This window comes from Schistocerca serialis, chromosome 5 (assembly GCF_023864345.2).
Source record: "Schistocerca serialis cubense isolate TAMUIC-IGC-003099 chromosome 5, iqSchSeri2.2, whole genome shotgun sequence".
Taxonomy (NCBI): domain Eukaryota; kingdom Metazoa; phylum Arthropoda; class Insecta; order Orthoptera; family Acrididae; genus Schistocerca; species Schistocerca serialis.
The window spans coordinates 21,043,081-21,067,762 of NC_064642.1; the positions used below are offsets into that span (position 1 = coordinate 21,043,081).

At 45.1% G+C, this 24,682-nt stretch overlaps 1 protein-coding gene and 1 non-coding gene across 2 annotated transcripts in view; one reads left to right on the forward strand and one right to left on the reverse strand.

Moving 5' to 3' along the window:
• LOC126481209 (probable cytochrome P450 4aa1) overlaps positions 1-24,682 on the forward strand; it is a 226,720-nt gene that overhangs the window by 47,323 nt on the left and 154,715 nt on the right. The gene's annotated exons all lie outside the window — the stretch shown is intronic.
• On the reverse strand, positions 14,074-14,148 carry Trnas-cga (transfer RNA serine (anticodon CGA)). The gene has a single exon. It is a non-coding gene; the product is annotated as a tRNA-Ser (tRNA).

A 24,682-nucleotide genomic window follows, 5' to 3' on the forward strand; every position in this document is an offset into this window, starting at 1 on the left:
CCAGAGAGGGTGCAATATCAGCTGATACGTGGGTTTATACTACGAATATCTTTGTACGAGGGTTGTCCAGAAAGTAATACACCGCATTTTTTCTCCAACTATTCCTTATTGAAGATAATGACAAATACACACAAATTTAGGATGCTGTCATAATCCACTCATTAAGACGTTTACTCTTACGTTAAAGGATAAATACAACAAGTCAAGTATTAAAGTTAGAGACTGTGTTTACGTCTTGAGGCAGCGTAAATAAAGGTGCGCAAATTATCCAGACTATATTCATTCAGTACTTGAGAATGTGGATACTCAGTGACTTCCAGCAGAATGTACACATAACTTCAAAACTTTTTGAAGCTTTCTTTGGCTGACAGCCTCTCATAAAATAAAATATTTATCGCGCAACATCCTTTGAGGGTAGGATCCCACTGTACGACACATCGTTCAGGAGACACAACGTCACCGACATTGAGATACGTGAAAAACTATCATTTCTTGATATGGAGTGGAAATCGCCCTGATTATACTCATCCTGTGTTTGATACTTGGAAATTCGATTCTTCAAGGAATCAGGGGGACAGGCGGGGGGGGGGGGGGGGGGGGAGGAGGGGCGAGTGCCGCTGGTATGCTCTGGAACTGCTTCACAGTAAGATAGTTATTGCTGTTGTTTTATCTACACACCCAATTTTTTCCACGTAATCTCCATCCCGTTCTATGGCCTTCCTCCAGCGCGAAACGAGGGCGTGTGTGTCCTGTCGGTACCAATCCTTGCCCTGGCGGAGCCAGTGCTTCACTTTGTGAATCACCTCCTCGTCGTCCTCAGAATGTCTTCCACGAATGGCATCCTTTGATGGCCCAGGCAAGTGCAAGGCCGGCCGGAGTGGCCGAGCGGTTCTAGGCGCTACAGTCTCGAACCGCGTGACCGCTATGGTCGCAGGTTCGAATCCTGCCTCGGACATGGATGTGTGTGATGTCCTTAGGTTAGTTAGGATTAAGTAGTTGTAAGTTCTAGGGGACTGATGACCTCAGTAGTTAAGTCCCATAGTGCTCACAGCCATTTGAACCATTATGCAAGTGGAAGACCCAGGGGCCTAGGTCAGCGCTCTCAAATGTGACAACCGTGGACGGCCTCCCCGACCGCTGCAAATCGTGGAGCTCTGATGACCTTCGCGCCCAGCGACTGACCGTACTTCTGTCGACAGCAGATGCCCCGTAGACTTCGCACAAGCGTTTGTGAATATTCCCCACAGTTTCTTTCTCTGCAGTGAGAAATTCAATGAATACAAGGTGTTTGTAACATGCATCACCTGCAGACGCCAGTTTGAAACTGCCCTGCAGCTGCGCTATCAGTCGGAAGTGACCAAAACTTGTCGCGCTCCCTCAGGAGACTTCAAATAATACGAGCGCAACGTTCCCATTCATGGCACAGTTTTCGGCTGAGAAAAAAAAAAATACAGTGCATTACTAGGCAACCCTCGTTTATTTGACTCGGTTTTCTAGTCGCTGAAACAAAATCACATATCCTCTCAACACGTGAAGTTTAATCGAGTTTCGTCTTTCTCTTTAGGGTGCTAGACGTTTTTGTCCGACAGCCTGTGTTCCGCCGTAAGGAACACCATAAACACAGAATCCATGCCGTTTATTTCAGTTGGTCTGTAGTGCATTGAGATCCTTTGCACCACTGCAGCCTTTTACTGCCGCTTCACTTGGCTTACAAGTCTCTTAGCAGTACCACTGACTGTTACAGAGCGAGGTGATACAGGACGGTTGCAGTTCGAATCTCTGCCCGGTCGTCCACCTTCGGGTTTCCCGTAGTAGAGGACACGGCTGATTTCCTTCCCATCTTCCCCCAACCAGAGCCTGTGCTGAGCCTCTAACGGCCTCGTCAGCGGCAAAACTTGTAAGTTCCAGTCTTTCTCGCATCGTTCAATTAACGCACTGTTTGTGTACTTTCTGTTGCAAACTCTTCGTTGTCAACGTGCTTTCAATGTTCGTATGATTCTGAGCGGTCTTACTTTTGGCTGTCGTCTTCTTAGTAGTGGCGAAAATTTCTTTGTGTCAGTACGTTTGAACTTTTACTACTATTGCGTTCAACAGCCCAAAGTCTGCGCGTTGTCGAGACGATGGACACGGCAGCTGAAGATGTATTCTTAGCAACCTTGTTACTTCTGTCACGACTGCAGCAACTGTATTACGTAAGGTTGGCCGTGACGCTAGATCGACGCTGCACCTCAATACAGAAACACATTATGAGAAACGGTAGTAAAGAATGTAATTATCGTGGGAAATATGTTCGCTATGTTTGCCACTACAAGCATCTCTGCACGTTTGAACACTTCAGAGAGATACTCTTTGGCTACCAGAGGTTGTTATATTGAGTAGAACTCAGGCGAGAGAGCCGAACGGTTGCTGATGTTAGCAGTGGCAGTCAGGTTTCCGGCCAGACAGTGAGAGGGAAAGAGAATTGAGTCGTGGCTGAGTAAGGAGCTTGGATGGCGTGGATGTGCCGCACAAAGAAAGAATTTGTTATTTGGGATGATGTAATTGAGGACGAAGGATGAAAGATGATCTTTTAGAAAGGATTTTATAGATTGACGCCTCGCTTGGAAAAAGGTAGTTACACTGAGTTTATTTTCCTGCAGGAAGTAACTCAGTGATATTGTAATGTAAAGATCTCACCGTGCTTCATAATATCTACGTGTTGGTAACCAGAGAGAATTATCAGTCACGCGTTCAGTATCCTAATTATCCTAATCCCTCCGCTGATAATTAATAATATTTCATTAGAAAAGCAAAGAGTAAATTGTAATGTAAAGTTTTCATTGCGTTTAAGAATATCTATGTGTTGGTATCCATGGAGGATTGCCAATTTTGTGCTCAAGATTTAAATTAGTTTTCCCTCTTCCGTGTTAGTTAAAGTATTTGATTAAAAAGGGAGAGTATGAAACTCATGTAATGGAAAGATCGTGTGCGAAGATAAATTTTATGACGTGTGACAGTGCCAAGAAAAGTCACAATTTATGTTAGTACGAGTCATTTGTGCGTCATTGAAAGGATTCCTAAAATTTCAAAATCTTTGCTATTCATTTACAAATAATTCAAGAAGCTTTTACCCATTGACAGATGAAAAATGATTTGGTAACACCTACACTGCCAGGCCTCGCACTATTGCATGGACAATGAACCACATCTCCCCGAAGATGAACAAAAGTTTAATTTATGAAAACAGCATAAAACAAAAGAAGATAAGAAGGCAAACTTACGCGCAGTGCTTTATTTCGGCTCATAGTTATCGCAGCGCCGCCAGATCAGATCAGAGTTACCCGTTGCAACGTAACAAACAATTGCAGGGGCTAAATGGACATTTTGAGACAATATTAGGAATGGTTTTCATTATCAAAGTTTCAGCTAAATTCGGTAAATGGGTTTTTGTAACAAGGCACAGTTACAGTACAGAACAGTTAGTCATTATGTATGAGTGTTTCACGATAGAGTCACTCTGAGTATTTCTGAAAAGCGTTCGTTATTTTGAATCTAATTTACAGACAGTGAGGCGCGTTTCAGGTTAATTAGAATCGCGTACCGAAAAAATAATTTGCACTGATGTGTTTGTGTTTACAGGTAGAGTAGCAAAGGCTATTCTAGATCTGAACCTGTAATCGGAGTTTTCAAAGCACTTGTTTTCTCATTTTTAGCAAGGGGTTTTGACATACATAGAATTCCCATTAATAACCGAAAGGTTAAAAGTTTCATGTGTCATTTGTCGCTGGTTTGAGCCCTGGCAACTATTGGTTACTGCCAAAAGTGCCTAGCTGTATCGGTGTCCTAGGGGGAGGTAAAACTGTAAGTGCCCTAAGTGTTTGGGTAAGTAGCGCTGAAGACTCTTGTACATATTAACTGAAGTGTTGGTAAACAACAAGAGATGTCAGCCCGCTCGCTCGTCGAGTTGAGACGCCGCCTGCTACGAGCTGAGTACGAGCGTGAACGAGCAGTGCGGGGCAGGCGCCTTATGCAACGGCTATTTGGCAGATTCCCGGTTGGCTGCGCCAGCCGTGCTGCCCGGGGCGGCACGATAATGACAGGTAGGTTCGGATTACGAAGAAGCGACACAATGGCACAAATCCATTATGTAAGAGGCATGCCCCGCTGGCCACTGGCGCAGGGGAACACGCAGCGCCTGAATGCACGGCCGCTGCCAAGTGCGTGTTGCGTAGCCTCAAAGAAGCGGCCGCGCGCGGCCTTCAGCCACGATCACAACACTTGCCGCGCCACGCGATGTTGCACTTCACTCCTCAGAGTTCTCCCTTCCAAACAATATCACACTACACCAGAAAACGTCTTTTCCAAAGCAACCAGGTAAACTTGGGCCGTAGAAGTAGTTCCGGAAGAAACAATGAATTCATTCTTCATTTGTGTGGCAATATTGTCCGTATTTGCTTTACAATCATTGACGGTATTTTTGTTCTGTCGTTCCAACTACAAAAATGCGTGATTTTTTCCACCAGACGCGTTTCGCTTTATTGAGGTAAAGCATCATCAGTGGTCTGTAATAAAGGTGTTTACATTTTGATTTGCTCTAAGATCGAAAAACGGTTCGTTAAGAATATGTTGATTTGTCGTTACGGTGATTTTTGCTTGATTTCTCGACTACATCGGGAAATGCCGTCTGTTAGCACACGTTGCTTTTCTGCGCTAGACACTGATAATTTTGGTCGAGTTTTTAGTTGTTCTGCAGCACTATGCATTTCTTATGATTCTCACAGCACACTTTTATGCACACCACTGTATCCTGTTTGTTTGTATACTTCTGAGTATGTGTATTGGTTTGTGTTTCGTAGTATTGTCAACATAACCCTTCCGCTACTTTGCCTTTGACCTACAACCTATTTCTTTCCTTTCTTTATTACACTATTGTATGCCGGCCGAAGTGGCCGTGCGGTTAAAGGCGCTGCAGTCTGGAACCGCAAGACCGCTACGGTCGCAGGTTCGAATCCTGCCTCGGGCATGGATGTTTGTGATGTCCTTAGGTTAGTTAGGTTTAACTAGTTCTAAGTTCTAGGGGACTAATGACCTCAGAAGTTGAGTCCCATAGTGCTCAGAGCCATTTGAACCATTTGAACCACACTATTGTATGTGTGTAATTCTATTTAATTATGTTGCTGAGTTGTAAGTCAAAGGCAAAGTAGCGGAAAGATTATGTTGGCCACAAAACACAAAACCACAACACATACTCTGAAGTACAAAAACAAACATAAAACAGTGGAGTGCATAAAAGTTTGCTGTGAAAAACATAAGAAATGCATAGTGCAGCAAAATCTAAAATTTAGACCAAAATTATCAGCGTCTAACCCAGAAAAACAACGATTTGCTAACAGACGGCATTTCCCGATGTAATCGAGAAATCGAGCAAAAATCACCGAAGTACAAATCAACATATTCTTAACGAACCGTTTTCCGATCTTAAAGCAAATCAAAATGTAAATAACTTAATTATAAACCACTGGTGATGCAGCCGGCCTTTGTGGCCGAGCGGTTCTAGGTGCTTCAGTCCGGAACCGCGCTGCTGATACGGTCGCATGTTCGAATCCTGCCTCAGGCATGGATGTGTGTGATGTCCTTAGGTTAGTTACGTTTAAGAAGATAGTTCTAAGTCTAGGGGACTGATGACCTCAGATGTTAAGTCGCATAGTGGTTAGAGCCATTTGAACCATTTGAAGTGGTTTAAAGCGAAAAGGATCTGGCGAAAAAAATCGCGCATTTTTGTAGCTGCAACAACAGAACAAAAATACCCCCAAGAAGACCATGAATTCAGTCTCGCAAAATCTGGAGTGGGTACAATATATTTCCCAGTAGTAAGATACGAACATAATTACCTGTCACCGAGTAATGCGTTGACGGATATCATTAGGACAAAAGAAAAAGACATAGTATCACATTGCTTTTCATTGCCTTGAATGGGTCTTGCATTTTCACTTGATAAAGAGAACTTTTACAAACTGGCATCAGCTCTGCACTCGTACTTATTTTTACTAATTTTGTGACACCATATGCCGATTTTCTCTGTAGTAATATCCCAACATGTATTTCAAGCGCTTGTTTGCTCCAGCCGTCAAAAGTGCATTACGCTGAGAAAATAATTCCTTCTACATCAGGGAAAAACCGCAAATGTGTGTTTGAAGTAGTTATTTACGATGGACACCCTGTCACGCAGCATTGTGAACTCTCCCCGGATGTAAACTCTTATCCGTAAAAGAATTCTCAAAATAAAAATGGTACATAATTTTGCCAACTGAAGGGAACGCGTACTGTGGATAACTCCTCCAAATCTTTAAAATCATACTGCATTCACGAGAATGTTGGAAAGTAGCTGGCAAGCTGTGCTCCTCGGCAGACATCTCAGCTTTCACTATCGTACAAAAAGTAAGCTACGAATCTTGACAAACCACGTGCAGTAAAAAATGACATAAAAGAGCAACACTTGGTACATCATAATGTTAAAAGTAATTACTGCGGAAAGCCACGTAGAATGTATCTACATTTCTAGATAACACTCAAAGTCATAATTTCAAAGACCGCAAAGATTCACGTAATGGACGTTGGCAGATAAGCGTTATGAATATCACAGATACAATGTGAGATTTAGCTATAATGACTGAGTATATCTGTGCCAGAATTTTTCCATTACAAAACAATATCACAATTACAATAATAAGGTGACTATCTTCAGTTCCTTTTCTGCACCTTAAATGAGCAGTTTTTATCTGACGCATATTCTACGTTCCGTGAAAGTAGTATCAAGCACATCGTAATTTCACATTAAGCTACTTGAGAGCACACCCAATAATTACGAGATTTTACAAGTGTAAGCCGCATAGATATTCCGAACATTAATATTGTACTATCTTTTGAATCAGGTTCAGTCCCTGATCCAGCACTGATACGCAAGACATCAAGAATATATTTTGCATAATTGTCTCCCCCAACTCACGCGTAAGTTGTTTATGGGCTAGACGAGCAGCTGTAGAATTGTCATTACAGTATGTTCCACTGTTCCTTTAGGTTGGCATTCGGAGCCACCATTTCCGGTAATGGGTTGCGGGCCACAGAAAAAGAGTGGAAATATTCTATCCGCAGGGAATTTCAAGTCTCATACCATTACAGTAAGCTTTTCAGACTAAAACATGGAAGAATAAAAGGAGGTTTTTACTAATTTGCTGAAGGGAATCTGAAACGTTCTTCTACGCAGAGTGAATAGTTGTAATTGACTCCTGGTTATCTCGTCCCAGGGAATTGGCTTCCGTGAGAAAACTACACTTTCTCATTCTTCCAAGTTACTTTGAGGAAACAAGACTAAGGAATTATTGAGCGAAGACGATTAAACAGCCACAATTAATTCTTATTCACCGAAATGTGTTCTGTGTGTGTCTTCAAATAAATACTGTTTTGGGCGTGATGGAGTAACAATAGCCTTCTGAAATTGCGTTTGAAACGAACCTCTGCAGTACTAATGTAGGTTTTCCATGGTTATCTTAAATCACGTCAGATGAATGCAATTGTTGCCGACTGGCAGGCTCCTCCTGTCATTGTCAAAATCATTGTTTCGTCCGTAATTGCATTTTAAGTTCAGGGAGCTTCTGATACTGCAAAAAATGGTTCAAATGGCTCTGAGTACTATGCGACTTAACTTCTGAGGTCATCAGTCACCTAAAGCTTAGAACTAATTAAACCTAACTAACCTAAGGACATCACACACATCCATGCTCGATGCAGGATTCGAACCTGTGTCCGTAGCGGTCGCTCGGTTCCAGACTGTAGCGCCTAGAACCGCACGGCCACTAGGCCGGCTACTGCAAAAAGAAAGAAAAGATGCAGCGTAAGGGGAGCGAAACATGCTGTTGGTTGTACATATATAACGTTCTGCAGATTCTGCACTATGTAGGGTTGGGTTGGGTTGAGTTGATTTGGGGAGGAGACCAAACTGCGAGGTCATCGATCCCATCGGATTATGGAAGGATGGGGAAGGAAGTCGGCCGTGGCCTTTCATAGGAACCATCCCGGAATTTGCCTGAAGAGATTTAGGGAAATCACGGAAGACCGAAATCAGGATGGCCGGACGGGGAATTGAACCGTAGTCCTCCCGAATTCGAGTCCAGTGTGCTAACCACTGCGCCACCTCGCTAGGTCACTTTGTATATTATGCGCGACTACAAGCAGTCGAAGGGCTTCTGTCTTATGCGAACTTATATAAGGGCGGGTTTCGATTTCTTTAAAAACTTTAAAAGCAATATACTATGGGAATGGTATTTAGTTAATTTTCTTGAGGTAACATTCCTGGAATCGATATGTGAAATGCAGACTGCTACTTGCACTGACCATTCCTTGCTCGTTATAGCTTCCGATGTTCGTAGCAGCGCTAGTAAGGGAAACCTGACCGTTTTCCGATGGCTCAAGTGTTAACCTGTCGTAACTGTACTAGCAGTGAATTCTGGCAATAAAGAAAAGAGCACATTATACGACTACAGCGGGACTTGGTGCTGAGTTGGAGAGCATACGACGACCAGTGACTTGTAGAACTACACGTGAAAATAGTGCCTGCAGCAGGGAAGGCAAGAAGGGAATTTTAATAATGTCACACAGGTGAAGTCTGTACAGAAACATTGGCTAATAATCCTACATTTGAACAGAAACGAAGAGAGAGAGGCGTGTTTATGTGGTCACGTGAAGGAGTTAAAGTTTTGAGCAATGTCAGAAATCCTATTGACATATCCTCCCACCAAAAGGTGTGTAACAGTAGGAATGCAGAATTTTTTTGAGGGATTAAGTTATGTGCCGGATTGTGAATCCAACTCACACGCACGCCATTTGGAAGACATACCTGAATAGTCCAGCCGGTAATAAAATTGTCAGGGGAATATTCTGGATAACATTCTTTGTGGACCACACGTCTTATCTTTTCGGAGGTTTTTTTTTACAATGCACACTACATAACAAAGTGAGAAATTCATTTCGCAAACGAATTTTTGACCGTTGCTAAGATATTACTCACCTTATCCTTTCTCTCGAATGATTTGGCACAGAAAGACGTTCTATACTAAGCCTTACTAAGCCTGCAAAGTAGGGGATACGTACTGGGAGACTGAGTTGGTCCAGGGAGGTATGTGTAGACAGCCAATAACTTTGTCACCTTCCGGAGGGTATATTCACTCAGATGATGGAAAATTAATTGTGATCTACTGACAATTTGCTTCCCATTTATCGCTGCGTCGCTATGCTAATCAAATTTTGTACTTTTGTTGCTAGTACACACAAAGCAGCAACTCATTTCAGTTTCCTAATTCTTCGAAACTAAATGAACGCTTGCAGAGGTAGAGTACGAACTAAGGGAAAAGTTTCTATTTTAACACATTGCATAAGTAAAGCTATGCAAATACAGTTGTTATTCTTCTGTGGAAGTCGAAGAATGTAATAGTCCACGTCTAATTTATTTACTTCCCTGAACGATTAACAACTTTTTCCTAGAAAGCTACTGCCGAAATAGCCTTGTTATTAACTTTAAAAAGATCTTCTAAAGTGCACAAGATTCACGCAGCAGGCAGAACTGTAGCACGTGGCGCTGATCTCGCACGTCACCACATTCACGTAGAAATCTGCTTCACCTGGGGTGAGGCCCAGTTTCTGCACGTCGGTCTTGCATCGTGGTAGTCCCACGCTCATCGTGTGTGAAGTTCGCCATGTAATGTGGTGAGCTTACTGCCACGTGCCGGCTCTTCTGTTGGGAGGGTGTGCGGGTTCTGCAGTTCCGTCCTTCATATTTCCGCCGGTGCTCCTGACGGCCACACCCGAGGACTCGCAGTCTTTGTAGAGAGATTTTTCTGGCTCAGAGGACTCTACAAGATGAGTGTGAACCGTGCGCTGGGTGACGGAAGTAGTTTACATCTTCGTCCTCTCCACATCTGACACAATGAGCAGAGGCAGGTGCAGAGTCAGTGAGAGGACAGAAAAAAATGGTTCAAATGGCTCTGAGCACTATGGGACTTAACATCTGAGGTCATCAGTCCCCTAGAACTTAGTACTACTTAAACCTAACCTAAGGACATCACACACATCCATGCCCGAGGCAGGATTCGAACCTGCAACCGTAGTAGTCGCGCGGTTCGAGACTGTAGCGCCTAGAACCGCTCGGCCACTCCGGCCGGCTGAGAGGACAGGGTTTCTCACACACTACTAGTAAGCGTCGGCAAGTGAGCTACTGGACAAGTGATTGAGACCTCCTCAGGCAGAGCAGCCGCGCGGGTAATTGGTCTTTGGGAGGTACGGGGCTGCAGGCGCACTTAAACGATAGACATCGCTCTCGATGGCGCCTAATGTGAGCTGCGGCGGTCATCGTCTACCCCGAGGCGAGGGGTCCGGTTCCCCCGGCAGCCGCGGCGCATTGCGCAACGTCGACACCCGCATCTCGATGCGGGGAACGGCGCAGTTTCATAATTTCGTATTGGACACGGGCCCGGGAGAAAGCCGGGCGGCCCCCGGCTCTGGGCAGGCCGCAATGGCGCGGCAATCGCTTCCGCGTCGCAATCCTGAGGCCGACACCCGTGCCACAGAGGTCACAGTGATACTACACGGCTGCCACGTCGCCGCACCGACTGCTGTCGAACAGCAAGTAAACCAGGGTCGTATGCAAATATCACGTCCGATTTGTAGGACGCTAGCGAACACTCTCTAGGTGAAGAGTCTCGAATGTAGAACTTCCTCCAATCCATATGTGGCATGCAGAAAACCAGTGCTTAGCATTATTGGTTAAAAACAGTCTTGGTTACAATTTTAGTTTTTATTTATTTTTCAGTGACGCGTTTCGCCTTATTTAGGCACCTTCAGGTTATCTTTTCTAGATGGACGCGAGAGGCAGCAACATCTGCATAACGCGTTCCCGTTCACAGGAGCGAGTAACAGAGTAAGATGGGGGCTCAGCTAGTAAACATAAGGCATGCCTAGTAAACATAATGCGTTATGTTTCCTACCTGAGCCCCCATCTTACTCTCTTACTCGCTCCTGTGCACGGGAACGCGTTACGCAGATGTTGGTGCCTCTCGCGTCCATCTAGAAAAGATAACCTGAAGATGCCTAAATAAGGCGAAACGCGTCGTTGAAAAATAAAAAAAAACTAAAATTGCAACCAAGACTGTTTTTAACCAATACAGTCTTTAATGTCTCAGTGCTAGGAGATAGGAAAACAAAATGGTTCAAATGGCTCTGAGCACTATGGGACTCAACTGCTGTGGTCATAAGTCCCCTAGAACTTAGAACTACTCAAACCTAACTAACCTAAGGACATCACACACATCCATGCCCGAGGCAGGATTCGAACCTGCAACCGTAGCGGTCGTGCGGTTCCAGACTGTAGCGCCTTTAACCGCTCGGTCACTCCGGCCGGCGATAGAAAAACAGCTAACGTCGTTGCACGAATGTGTGTGTGGATACCATTCCAATAGACAGTTATTTCTTGCAGAGCCTCCATGCTTATTGGGGGAATTACTTTGTCAGTGAGAAGTAAGAAATTAGGTTCCGGTTTGTAGGTCAGTAGCGAACACTCTCGAGGTAAAGAGCCTATATCTCTATACTAGGGAACAGACACACAGATAACTCCGGTGCACGAAAGTGTGGAAACCATTCCAACAAACACTTATTTCTTGCAGAGCGTCCACACTTCTTGGACGAAATTACTTTGTCATTGAGAAGTAACAATTTACGTGTCGAGAGAACTCGGACATTTTCTTGCGAAGTGACGGTTGCAAAAAATATTTATGCATACCGCCAGGAAGTTCGTAAGGTATCTATTATGCTGCAACTGGTAATCTTCTGGTTGGTGCATAATAAGCGCTTTAGCAGCTGTGTAATGGAAACAGAAAAATGTCTTTTATAAGAAGCCGTAGAGCACAAAATAAAGAGACTGCGATCCCCAAGGTCTGCATTTCGAACCGAAATGAGAGAATGGACGCAGGTTCTATCGAGCGAAGCATACACCGTCTGATCAAACGTGTCCGAACGCCTATTAGTGGACATTAATAAGGGGTTCGTCCACCCTTCGCCTTTATGAGGGTCTGAAATCAGCTGCGGACACTCCCAGTGATGTGCAGGAATGACAACCTGTTCTTTCTTAGGAACCGAAACCAGAGAAGGTAGCAAAGTTGGAGCGGATTCGGCGCTGTAACTCATCGTAAAGGTTGTGAGAAGCAGTTATCTTCACGCCGTCCTAAAGCGCTTCATTCCCCCTGCCACCACCCCCAGCAGTCAGTACGGAATAACGGTTTGAAGATGATCAAACACTGTTCGAAACGGGTCACCCTTTTCAAAATAAAATTATTGTACGCCTCTAGACTGTTTTCATTGTATAAAAAAATTCATCCTAAACATGTTGCATTGCAATCAGGAAAGGAACATGAGCGGACCTGTTCATTCCAGGAATGTTATTAAGACTCTGCTTTATGACAGGGTACATCGCTATACTGATACAACCACCTTCTCCGAACTGTTACTCTACTGTACGCATTACACAGTGTTGTAAAATATGTTTCTATTCTTCTGAATTTAGCAATAACCACGAAAAGTGCTCTTACAGCTACACCACCTCCTCCGTACTTCAATGATGAAACTACACGTCATGAAGTAAAGTTTTCCAGAAATTCGCCACGCCAAAACTCTTCCATCGGACTGCCACACGGTACTGCAAGATTCATGTCTCCCGAAAACCCCCTGTCGAGTGGTGTCTCTCTTAACACCATCTCAAGCGTCACTTAGCACTAAGTACAGAAATATGTGGCTTGTGAAGAGCTGCCTGACCATTTTACCCCATTCCTTTTAACTCACTACACCCATGCGACTGTTTACAACCACCGTCCTCAATGCTCGAGGTCCTTGTTGTGTCAGCGTATGAGCTTTACCTGGTCTTGGTTTAACTGTGGTCCTTCGTTCGCATTTCCACCTGACAACCACATCACCGAGAGTCGACTTGGTCACGTTTAAATTTGTTGAAATGCCCCTGATGGGATCTGTTACTCAAGTGACATCCAGTGGGTAGTCCAATCTCCTTGCTGGCCCGGTCTGCTGTGTTCGCTTCTCTTTTGAGAACACAGTACCTCCTGCCTCCTTTTATACTGGCGGGTCCACCTCCCTCGACATCTAGTGATCGATTCCACATCACACAGTGGTTTTCGGATACTTTTGAGCAAATAGTGTACATAATGAAATGGAATGTCACTAGAAACAAAAATAAAAAATTAAAATAATTTTACAAAAGCCGCCTGGTGCTATGAATTTTCATTAGAAGTAATTTCACTGATAGAATTACATGCACAGGAAGTGGCCAATGAGATAGAGCGAGGACCGAGTGAAAGGTGTACTGGAGGCTGGTCGCGACGAGAGAACATTGCTTTCAGAAACAGCAGGGTATCACTGATGGCCTTCATGATCGCTGCTGTAGATATTATTGTCGTGGCAGCGAATTTTTACTGAATAGTTATCTGAATTTATCACAAAGAAGGAAAGCAGTGTCGCTAATCATTTACTTATTGCGCGAGTTTGAAATTGTGTTGCACCTGTTTGTGTATTCAGAAAACAAACGAGAACTGGAGACCAGGATGTATGTGCGATGGAATCACCTAACGCCCACTGCCAGGCTGAGTGGTACATTGGCTATTCGGATGCTGTATCAACGGCTGCTACGTGGTTAAGATGGCCATGAGATGTTACCTGGTGAAAGTTTAAAGATCAGTTGAATGAGCAGAACGAGAAATGTCGACCACGTGACGTAATCTGATCTGCTGTTACACTTTTCAATACAGAGATTACTTGACTGTTGTCATTAAACTGGTCAGTGCGTCACTGACTAATGCTGTGAGATGAAGACTCTGCCACTCACATTTTAACGTATCATGTAAGAAAACAGAAAGATAAGTTTACTTGTTTAGTCGTGTATTGCGGCAAAAAGCTAAATTTAAATGACAATCAAAATCAGAATGAGATTTTCACTCTGCAGCGGAGTGTGCGCTGATATGAAACTTCCTGGCAGATTAAAAATATTTGCCCGACCGAGACTCGAACTCGGGACCTTTGCCTTTCGCGGGCAAGTGCTCTACCAACTGAGCTACCGAAGCACGACTCACGCCAGGTACTCACAGCTGTACTTCTGCCAGTACCTCGTCTCCCACCTTCCAAACTTTACAGAAGCTCTCCTGCGAACCTTGCAGAACTAGCACTCCTGAAAGAAAGGATATAGCGGAGACATGGCTTAGCCACAGCCTGGGGGATGTTTTCAGGATGAGATTTTCACTCTTCAGCGGAGTAGAGCACTTGCCCGCGAAAGGCAAAGGTCACGAGTTCGAGTCTCGGTCGGGCACACAGTTTTAATCTGCCAGGAAGTGACAATCAAAATCTTTGACTAAAGAATTGTTCACCTGATGCTGTAGCCCAATAGCATGACAATAAAGGAGGGAAGAATACAGTTTCACGTTCCATCGACGGCGGAGTCATTAGAGACGAAACACAAGTCCGGATTACGAGGGAATGGGGAAGGAAATTGGATGTGCCCTTCTCAAAGGTACCATTCCGACATTTTCCTGGAACAATTAAGGGAAATCACGGACAAACTAAATGTTTTAATATCATATATTACTTGCACAGATTGATTCGAACTCGTAGTCATAACTCCCCCCACCGAGCAGGGTAGCGCAGCGGCTGGGCACGCGGGACTCACATTCTGGAGGACGTCGGTTCAAATCCGCGTCCGGCCAACCTTATTTAGGTTTTCATGATTTCCCTAAATCACTTAAGTCAAATGCCTGGATGGTTCCTTCGAAACGGCACGGCCGCTTTCTCCTCCTCCTTTCCCTAAGCCGAGCTTGTGTTCCAATGACCTCGTTGCCGTCGGGAGGTTGAACAATTATCTCCTCCTCCTTCTGCTCCAAGTCTGTTCTCAACTTCATTTTTTAATGTAAGCCTGCAGGTTTTCGTGGCTGATGCTACTGACGACAAAATCAGCTGAGTCGTGATACCGCATCGTATTCCACTTCAAACTTCTTCTCTGCTCGGCGTTTCGACCCCTCTGCTGAAATATTCTTCAGGTTTCCGCTGGTGCCTCTGGATGACTGAAGACTTTTGAGTGTTGATTCATCATCATCATAGACAAACAAAGCCATCACAGAAATGACGGTTAGTATTCGAAATGTAGAATTTTAGTCAATTTATTTCGCAAGGCCGTTGATAACAGTGACACTCTTATTGATCGTACAGTTTCAGATTCTGTTTTCTTCCTTTTCTCGAATATCTTTATCTTTCAGTTGTTGTGCTGAGCTGGAAACATTGTTAATCACACTGGCAAGAGCTACTATTTTCCCTAATGAACCAGTGCAGGTACGCCTATCCTTGTGCTTCTATCTTAAACGTCAGCTGAATCTAGTGCGTTTAGATAACACTTCTTGTTTTTAATTTCGGTACTTAATGACAATTTATAAGATCCTTCGCAATACGTGACGCATTCGCTGAGCCAATCCGTCCATTCATTGGCAAGTCGTGAAGCTGAGCTGACCACTGATGGCAGGGGACAATCTGATATAAGACGTAAACTTATCATAGCCGTTATCATGAGTTTGTGGCTTCTTGATTCCGTACCTGCCTTCCTAACCCTCCACATTGTCTACTTTAGCACGAACCTCTCATGGTGCCGTCTCTTAGCTACATGGCGACCATTCATCTCCCCAGCCCACCACCTTCATTTGGGTGCATACATTGATGGCAGCACTAAACGATATCCTTATGAAATTTTTCTGTCTGGATCACTTATTTACATTTTATTCATCGCCTTTGGCTTAGCGTTCCTGCCCAGGCTGGCAGAATGCACCTGATAAGACATGGGAGCTACACCCGTGTGCACTCATGAGGTGACGTACTGGACAGAGGGTGTTCGTATCTACACGGAAAAAGGCGCAGTTGGGTGTCACGTGTCTGAGACGTAATTAGACGTATTACTACCTGTAGGTGAGACAACCGAGCCCAGTGTGGGCAAGACATGTTGCCGGATCGTGGGTAAGGGACGAGAGGGGGCCTTCAGCACTGCGGCCGTGCTGGAATTGGGGACTTCTCGCGCCACGGTGTTAAGGGTGTACCGGAATTTTCGCTCTTCTGGAAAAACTGATGGCGCAAGAGTGGGCAACAACATGTTGATTACAATATCCTCTAGAGTGTTAACTGCACGACTCAGTCTTGTAGTAAGCACTCTACAGGATGCTTGGGTACTTTAACGAGTATACTTGCAGTGGTATAACACAGCCTTTGCTTCCTTAACATAGCGCTACACGTCGTTAAAGGTCGTCTGCACTGACAAGATTAGATTAGATTAATTATTCATTCCATAGACCCATAAAAGAGGTTTATGTTTCAATACACGTTGATAGGATTCAGTTACTTGGAAAATCAAAAGTGACGATGCAGCAACTTGCCAGCAGGATGTCGTTACGAGACATGTGGTGGAGGCATCGTCGTGTGTGGGAGGTTTATAAGAGGCAAAAGAGGGACCCTGACAGATCTGCCACAGTGTCTTACCAGTGAAGAATAGAGAGATCTCGTGTCTAAGCAATACTATCCGCTTATTCGCTGACAGCGTCTCGCAAGCGACTTATACCTACAGTACCACGACACTGATCCTGTACTGAGTCAGTATGGTCTGGAGGATGCTCATCAGACATGAGGCAGCTGGTTTGGTCCCTCGGGACACTGCATATAAAGTCTGTTGACAACATGTGAGATGCTGTCTAAGACACGTCACGAGAATGTCGCGCCTTGGGCCGAGTTCCGAGATATGTTACTGTCACCAAGGCGAAAGGGATATGTTTAATTCTATAGATTTTGGGTGAATTGTGCAGTTAGTTGTTTATGTCAGGCGCTCAATATCGAAGTCAGGAGCACCCTCGAAAGTGTTCGTATCCTCCATTAGATTGCAAGTAATCACAGGCATCTGTTGAAAGTACCTACCACAACAACTCTCCGTCAGACCTCCGGTCACATTCTCAGCCAACTGTACGTAATGCCGTTAATGTCTTTTTTAGTTCACATTACTAATAACTCCAAATTTACTTGTGTTTTGGTATTTAGCGCTCTGTTGAATGTACTGTTGCTCGAGTTCCAGTTAAGTAGTGAATCACGCGATACGACGAGACACTAGAAGTCTGCTTTGAGGTGGGTGGGTGGATTACTTTTTGCTGTCTTCTGGGTGGTTGCATAACGGAGTGGTTCGGCGGGAAGCACGTGGTCGTGTGAGGGACGGCCCGTTGCAACTAGGTCGGAGCCCGCAGCCTGCGCAAGGCGCCGCTGCTCGGAGGAAGAAGACCACCACTGGACCGGACGGCCTCCGGCGCACCCTTGTGTGTGTGTGTGTGTGTGTGTGTGTGTGTGTGTGTGTGTTGTTTCGCTTCCGACAGACGGCGGCCGTGAAGCTCGAGGTCACCCCGTCTCGTGAGCTATCTCGTGTTCAGCTCCCTGGTTATATCGTCTGGCAATAGAGTCCAATACGACCAGGAAGTTTTGCCGTGTAGCGTTTGACAACTTAAACATCGACACACGATAAACTGTCTACCATACACATCCACATCGACACCTATCAGTGTAGATTAATGTAGGGTGTGTCTTTATGACGGCTTGCACTGTACTGTGGTCACATTCAGTGAGCTGTCTGAGTGTCTCTGCACGGTATGGCAGTCCATTGTTCCTCAAACCCGAGACCGGAGAAGGTGGTGACGTTGGTCGCTAGGGTATGAAGCGAAATATGAGTTCTAATTCATCTCAAAGGTATGCCATTGGGTTCTGATCTGCGCTCTGAAAAATGTGTCCATTTCAGGAAAGTTATTATCCGCAAGCTACTGTCTGAAAGACGCTGCGTTAAAACAGGGTGCATTGTTATGATGTCACAGTCTTCGTCTGGGAACTACCTCCAACGCACCTAGTATACAGTGCTGTAAAATGAGTACATACTCTTCCGCATTGACTCTTTTCTTAAGTGTAATAAGCGGAACACATTCGAATCATGAAAAACTCCTCCGTACCGTGACACCATCTTCTCCGTACTCCACTGTTGGCACTAGACACTGTCACAGGCAACGTTATACAGGAATTCCCAAAGCCAAACCCTTGTATTGGGTTCCCGCAGGATACACCGCTATTCGTGATTCCAGGTCACTCCTTTTCCAGTCACCCATTATGCAGTGGCGCCGCTGGTTACACCTCTGCGGCACTGGCCACAGAAGTGTGTCGGTTATGAGCAACTGCTCCACCACTGTAGTCCCTTCATTTTTAACTCCCAATGCTCAGTCAGTTTTCCAGCTGGACTGCTTTGCAACTCAGCACTGATTTCTTCCGCTGATTTCAAGCGACTGTTTACAACCACCCTCCACAGTGGGACGGGGGGGGGGGGGGCAGTGCCTGGACTTCAGTACATGACGTCAGCTCAGTGTTGTTTTAGCTGCGGCTGTTCCTTCGTGTTTCAACTCCACAGCGAAAACTCTAACAGACGACTTGGGCAGCTTTAGGAGGGCTGATACGTCCCTGACGGGTCTGTTACTCAGGCGCCATCCAGTGACTGGCCCACAGTCGAGTTCTCCCGACCGACTCGTTCTGCCGGTACTCCTTCTATACCGACAACACAATACGTACTCCCCGTCTCCTTTTATATTGGGCGGGACAGTCTGTCCTGTCACCGGGTGTCCGGTTACTTTTGATCAGACATGTGAGCAACTGATGAAGGGCTATATACCGACCTGGCAGTTATATATTTATATATGAAGATGACCATGCATCTCGTTAGAATGAAATTACAATGAAATGAATACACCTTTTTTGCATACAGGCGTTGTTATAAGTCAACGGGGATAGTTGAAAATGTGTGGCCCCGCCGGGACTCGAACCCGGGATCTCCTGCTTACATGGCAGACGCTCTATCACTCTGAGCCACAGAGGGCACAGAGAATAGTGCGACTGCAGGAACTTGTCTCTGGCACGCCTCCCGCGCGACCCACATTCGCAACTTATTGTCCCGCACCATATTCATAGTGCCCCTGCCCATTATACTCATTACTCGCGACTTTTTGCCGATTCCCTAAGTTCGGGCACTGTTTGTGCATCCGCACAGAAGCGGATGGTCAAATGGCCGGTGAGCCTTATATATATATTTTTCGCAATATTCGATAATATTTGAAGTTGTTCTTCTGAAATTGTAGTAGAATATAACTTTACTTTCACTGTGTGAAGGAGACTCGCTATTTTTTCGCCTTTCATCACGTCCAGTGTATCTCTTTGGCTGTATGACGCAAGTATAGATGGGACAAAGAAGATATCCGATTGTACGGGGAGGGGGGGGGGGGGGTGGCGTTGCCAATGGAATAACAAAAAATCCGATGTGAAGAAATAGCATACCAGCTTTTAATGTTGCTGAGCAACAGTTATACAATGATTTTAAATGAACACACCGCCATTTGACTGTATTGTTGTTTATTTAATTACGACCCATGTTTCGGCCTTTTATGCCATTTTCAAGTGATTGTGTTTATGTGATTCACATATTTACCAGGACATCAAGCTCAAAATTGGCCATAAATTAATAAAAATATTCGTTCCCCAGTAAGTGTGATAAATAAATAATTTAACAATAAATTTTTCATCTGGAATCTAGTGGAGAGCGAATATTTCTCTAATTTTATGGCCAACTTTGAGTTGATAACCTGTAATACATGTTAATGACATAAACTCAATTACTTGGAAATGGCACAGAAGGCCGAAACCTGGGACGTAATTAAATAAACAACAATACAGTCAAATGGCGGTGTGTTCATTTAAAAAACAGCACACCAGTTGCATTGAAAAACAATTTTTAGCGCAACAACTGTTCTGTTTCTTCATATCGGCATTCTCCAAAAACAGTTAGTGATACAGATGAACAAAAACCTAAATGAGAAAATTGGTCTTTACGGTAAGCAGACGTGTGTGAGGAGAAATGCTTAGCTAATAGGCTCTCTGCGCTACCAACGGAAACTGCAACGTTTTACTTCACCACGCAACTCTGACAATACAACTGGCGTTTGCAGAAATTAAAAAACAGGGAAGTCGACGTGAAGTGTTCCAGACAAATCCGATATGTCACGAAACAGAACCAAAGACCCTCAGACACCTCTTATTGCACCACTGACCTGCTGCTACCATTGTTAGCGAAGCAGACATCGCCAAACGTGAACGTGCATCCTGTTCCCTTCAGTTTTTACTCTGAGGGGGACAAGCACGATGCTAGCTTGTTAATGTACAGACTATCTACACTCCTGGAAGTGGAAAAAAGAACACATTGACACCGGTGTGTCAGACCCACCATACTTGCTCCGGACACTGCGAGAGGGCTGTACAAGCAATGATCACACGCACGGCACAGCGGACACACCAGGAACCGCGGTGTTGGCCGTCGAATGGCGCTAGCTGCGCAACATTTGTGCACCGCCGCCGTCAGTGTCAGCCAGTTTGCCGTGGCATACGGAGCTCCATCGCAGTCTTTAACACTGGTAGCATGCCGCGACAGCGTGGACGTGAACCGTATGTGCAGTTGACGGACTTTGAGCGAGGGCGTATAGTGGGCATGCGGGAGGCCGGGTGGACGTACCGCCGAATTGCTCAACACGTGGGGCGTGAGGTCTCCACAGTACATCGATGTTGTCGCCAGTGGTCGGCGGAAGGTGCACGTGCCCGTCGACCTGGGACCGGACCGCAGCGACGCACGGTTGCGCGCCAAGACCGTAGGATCCTACGCAGTGCCGTAGGGGACCGCACCGCCACTTCCCAGCAAATTAGGGACACTGTTGCTCCCGGAGTATCGGCGAGGACCATTCGCAACCGTCTCCATGAAGCTGGGCTACGGTCCCGCACACCGTTAGGCCGTCTTCCGCTCACGCCCCAACATCGTGCAGCCCGCCTCCAGTGGTGTCGCTACAGGCGTGAATGGAGGGACGAATGGAGACGTGTCGTCTTCAGCGATGAGAGTCGCTTCTGCCTTGGTGCCAATGATGGTCGTATGCGTGTTTGGCGCCGTGCAGGTGAGCGCCACAATCAGGACTGCATACGACCGAGGCACACAGGGCCAACACCTGGCATCATGGTGTGGGGAGCGATCTCCTACACTGGCCGTACACCACTGGTGATCGTCGAGGGGACACTGAATAGTGCACGGTACATCCAAACCGTCATCGAACCCATCGTTCTACCATTCCTAGACCGGCAAGGGAACTTGCTGTTCCAACAGGACAACGCACGTCCGCATGTATCCCGTGCCACCCAACGTGCTCTAGAAGGTGTAAGTCAACTACCCTGGCCAGCAAGATCTCCGGATCTGTCCCCCATTGAGCATGTTTGGGACTGGATGAAGCGTCGTCTCACGTGGTCTGCACGTCCAGCACGAACGCTGGTCCAACTGAGGCGCCAGGTGGAAATGGCATGGCAAGCCGTTCCACAGGACTACATCCAGCATCTATACGATCGTCTCCATGGGAGAATAGCAGCCTGCATTGCTGCGAAAGGTGGATATACACTGTACTAGTGCCGACATTGTGCATGCTCTGTTGCCTGTGTCTATGTGCCTGTGGTTCTGTCAGTGTGATCATGTGATGTATCTGACCCCAGGAATGTGTCAATAAGGTTTCCCCTTCCTGGGACAATGAATTCACGGTGTTCTTATTTCAATTTCCAGGAGTGTATTAATAAATCAACATTTAAATATACGGCTCTAAAACTGGCAGTATATTTACAATGTGCAGCCGATACTTTTTTTCGCTGATACGTCGATATTTTTTCCGTCGATATAGCGATAATTTTTTTCGATGTATCGGGTACCGATAATGATGTTTCTTTTACTAAATATCAACATATCGGATTCCCGATATTTTTAAAAATATCAACAGACCTAGTGTACAGCCACATTTCTTTTTTAACAAATTCTGGAAGCTGCTTGCTGTCTTTGAGCGAATATTCTGTTTCTTAATTTTTTTCAAAAAAAATGGTTCAAATGGCTCTGAGCACTATGGGACTCAACTGCTGAGGTCATTAGTCCCCTAGAACTTAGAACTAGTTAAACCTAACTAACCTAAGGATATCACAAACATCCATGCCCGAGGCAGGATTCGAACCTGCGACCGTAGCGGTCTTGCGGTTCCAGACTGCATCGCCTTTAACCGCACGGCCACTTCGGCCGGCTAATTTTTTTTTTTTTTCATTAATACCGTCATTGAGTATCACACGGAAAAATGCAGACCTCGACAGTTGTTTGTGTTTACACTACTCGCACAACCGAGCCGGTTTGCCTTTCTGCTTTGACGTCACTCGGGCCGGTGCTGGCTGTGCGTGTCGAGTCTCCTGCTGCCTCGAGTGAAACGACCTTGACTGGACATTAGCTAGCCGTCTTGCAGGGGAAGAAAAGTCTGGATGGTAACTGCGCCACGCTTCCACTGATGGCTGAACCTCACCGTAAACAACAGTGACCGTCTCGGAACGAAGAAGCTGAAGCATAAGAGGCGAAATTAAAAGCTGACAAGCTATTTCTGAAGGAGCGTCAATGCAGAAGACACACAAATTGATGCGTTATAATTTTATTACTTTACCAATTCTGTTTTCGGCTACAATTTTTGTTAGACATAACTATAGATCGAACAAACTGTTGTTTAACTAAAATAACGGAAGTGGTATGGGTATGATATAGTTCGACACTTCAATTGTGACAATTAAAGTGGAGTTGATTTGGCCATCTTGCTAAGATGACCTTGTTAATATTACGGGTTACTCACGATTAGGAAAACCTGGATTATGAGGTACTATGTCGTGACAACTAAAAGGAAGATGAATAGGTGACTGTAATAATAAATCACATGTGGAAAAATCGACCATAACATTAAGAAGGGGCCTTTGAAAACTATTATGGTGTTATCGTAATAATAACCATAGCCTATGTCAGAGTCCTGACAAGGTTCTTGAGCCAGTAAATCCTGTAGCATACTGCCTGACCAAAGTTGTATACATTTCCTTAAATCACTGCAAACAGTGAGGTAATGTTGCGAATTACGAGCAAGCTACGTTGTTTCAGAGGAGGTTCAAAATGGTTCAAATGGCTCTGAGCACTATGGGACTTAACTTCTGAGGTCATCAGTCCCCTAGAACTCAGAATGTTTGTGCAACTGGTACAAAGAGCTACAAAGCCCATACTAGTGAGTGGACTCTCAGTTTTCAAATACCATACAAATTCAGGATGAACAGGCTTCTCTTTGTACGTAGCCTGTCAATCCAGCGGAAAGTGCTGAACAGAAAGTAAATTTTGGCCCCTATCACCTTCAAAAATTCTTGGGTCACTTCTGCGGTGACGCTTTCTCATTGCAAATCTTTCACAATTTACAAACTATGTAATGTGCTGCCTGTTACTCGAGGAACATCAGAGATAAGTTTTCAAGCAGTGACAGCTGTGTTGTGCTGTCTACTTCGATAGTGTCATAAAATAAGAGCCACAAAGCGCGAAGCGGTTTTTTTCTGCCTTTTTCTCACTCCTGCCCGCAATTTGGCCCGCTATCTTTATAGGAGGGCTGTTCAATAATGAATGACCATAATTTTTTATGGTCATAATTTCTCGCACGAAAACTTAATCTTATGATATTCTGTTAAATTAATATGCAACATACACGCCGTAGTAGTTTCATTGTTGGGACCTGTGAGAGGCAGGCAAGGCCAGACATGTTCAGTATCGCCTACCGCTGCAATGGAGGTAACGCGCGAGGAGCAATATGCGGCTTTGAAATTCTGCTTTCGTCCAACATATCTTCAGCTGAGGCCTATACAATGTTACAGGAGGCCTATGGAGAGTCTGTTCTCCCCAATAGCACAGCTCGAAGGTAGTTTAAAATGTTTAAGGTGGGGAGACAATGAATTTCAAGGGAAGGTGGACCCGGTGTTCCAGTTACTGCTCTTACAGAAGAAAACATCAACATTGCTGCTGTCATTGTGAGAAAGGATCGACGAATTACCTTAAGGTCACTTTCTGAAATACTGAACATTTCATTGGGTGGCACCCACACGATGGTGACAGAAAATTACACATGACACGTATTTGCGCACGATGGGTTCCAAGACTGTTGATTCCCGAACAAAACAACATTCGCGCACAGGTCTGCTTGCAGTTAAAGTTGATGTTAGGGGAAGATCCGAAGTTTCTTTCAAATGCAATCACTGCTGATGAAATTTGGCAACATCATTTTGATACTGAGAGCAAACAGCAAAGTTCAGGGTGGAAATCTGTTTCATCATCAACATCCAAAAAAGCAAAAGTGGTTGCTTCTGCTGGGAAAGTTATGGTCATCTCATTCTTTGATATTCATGGAATGGTTTATCAGCATGTTGTACCCGCACACACATCAGTAGCTGGACAATACTACAGGGATCTCCTGAAAACATTGCAAGTCCATATCAGGCGCGAAAGACCACATTTCCGTGAAGCAGGCTGGATGCTGCACCACGATAATGCGCGGCCGGCATATTGCCAATGTTGTTGCTGAATAGTTTGCAAAAATCAACGTGACGTGCATCCCTCATCCTACCTAAAGTCCGGATTTAGCCCCATGTGACTCTTTTCTAT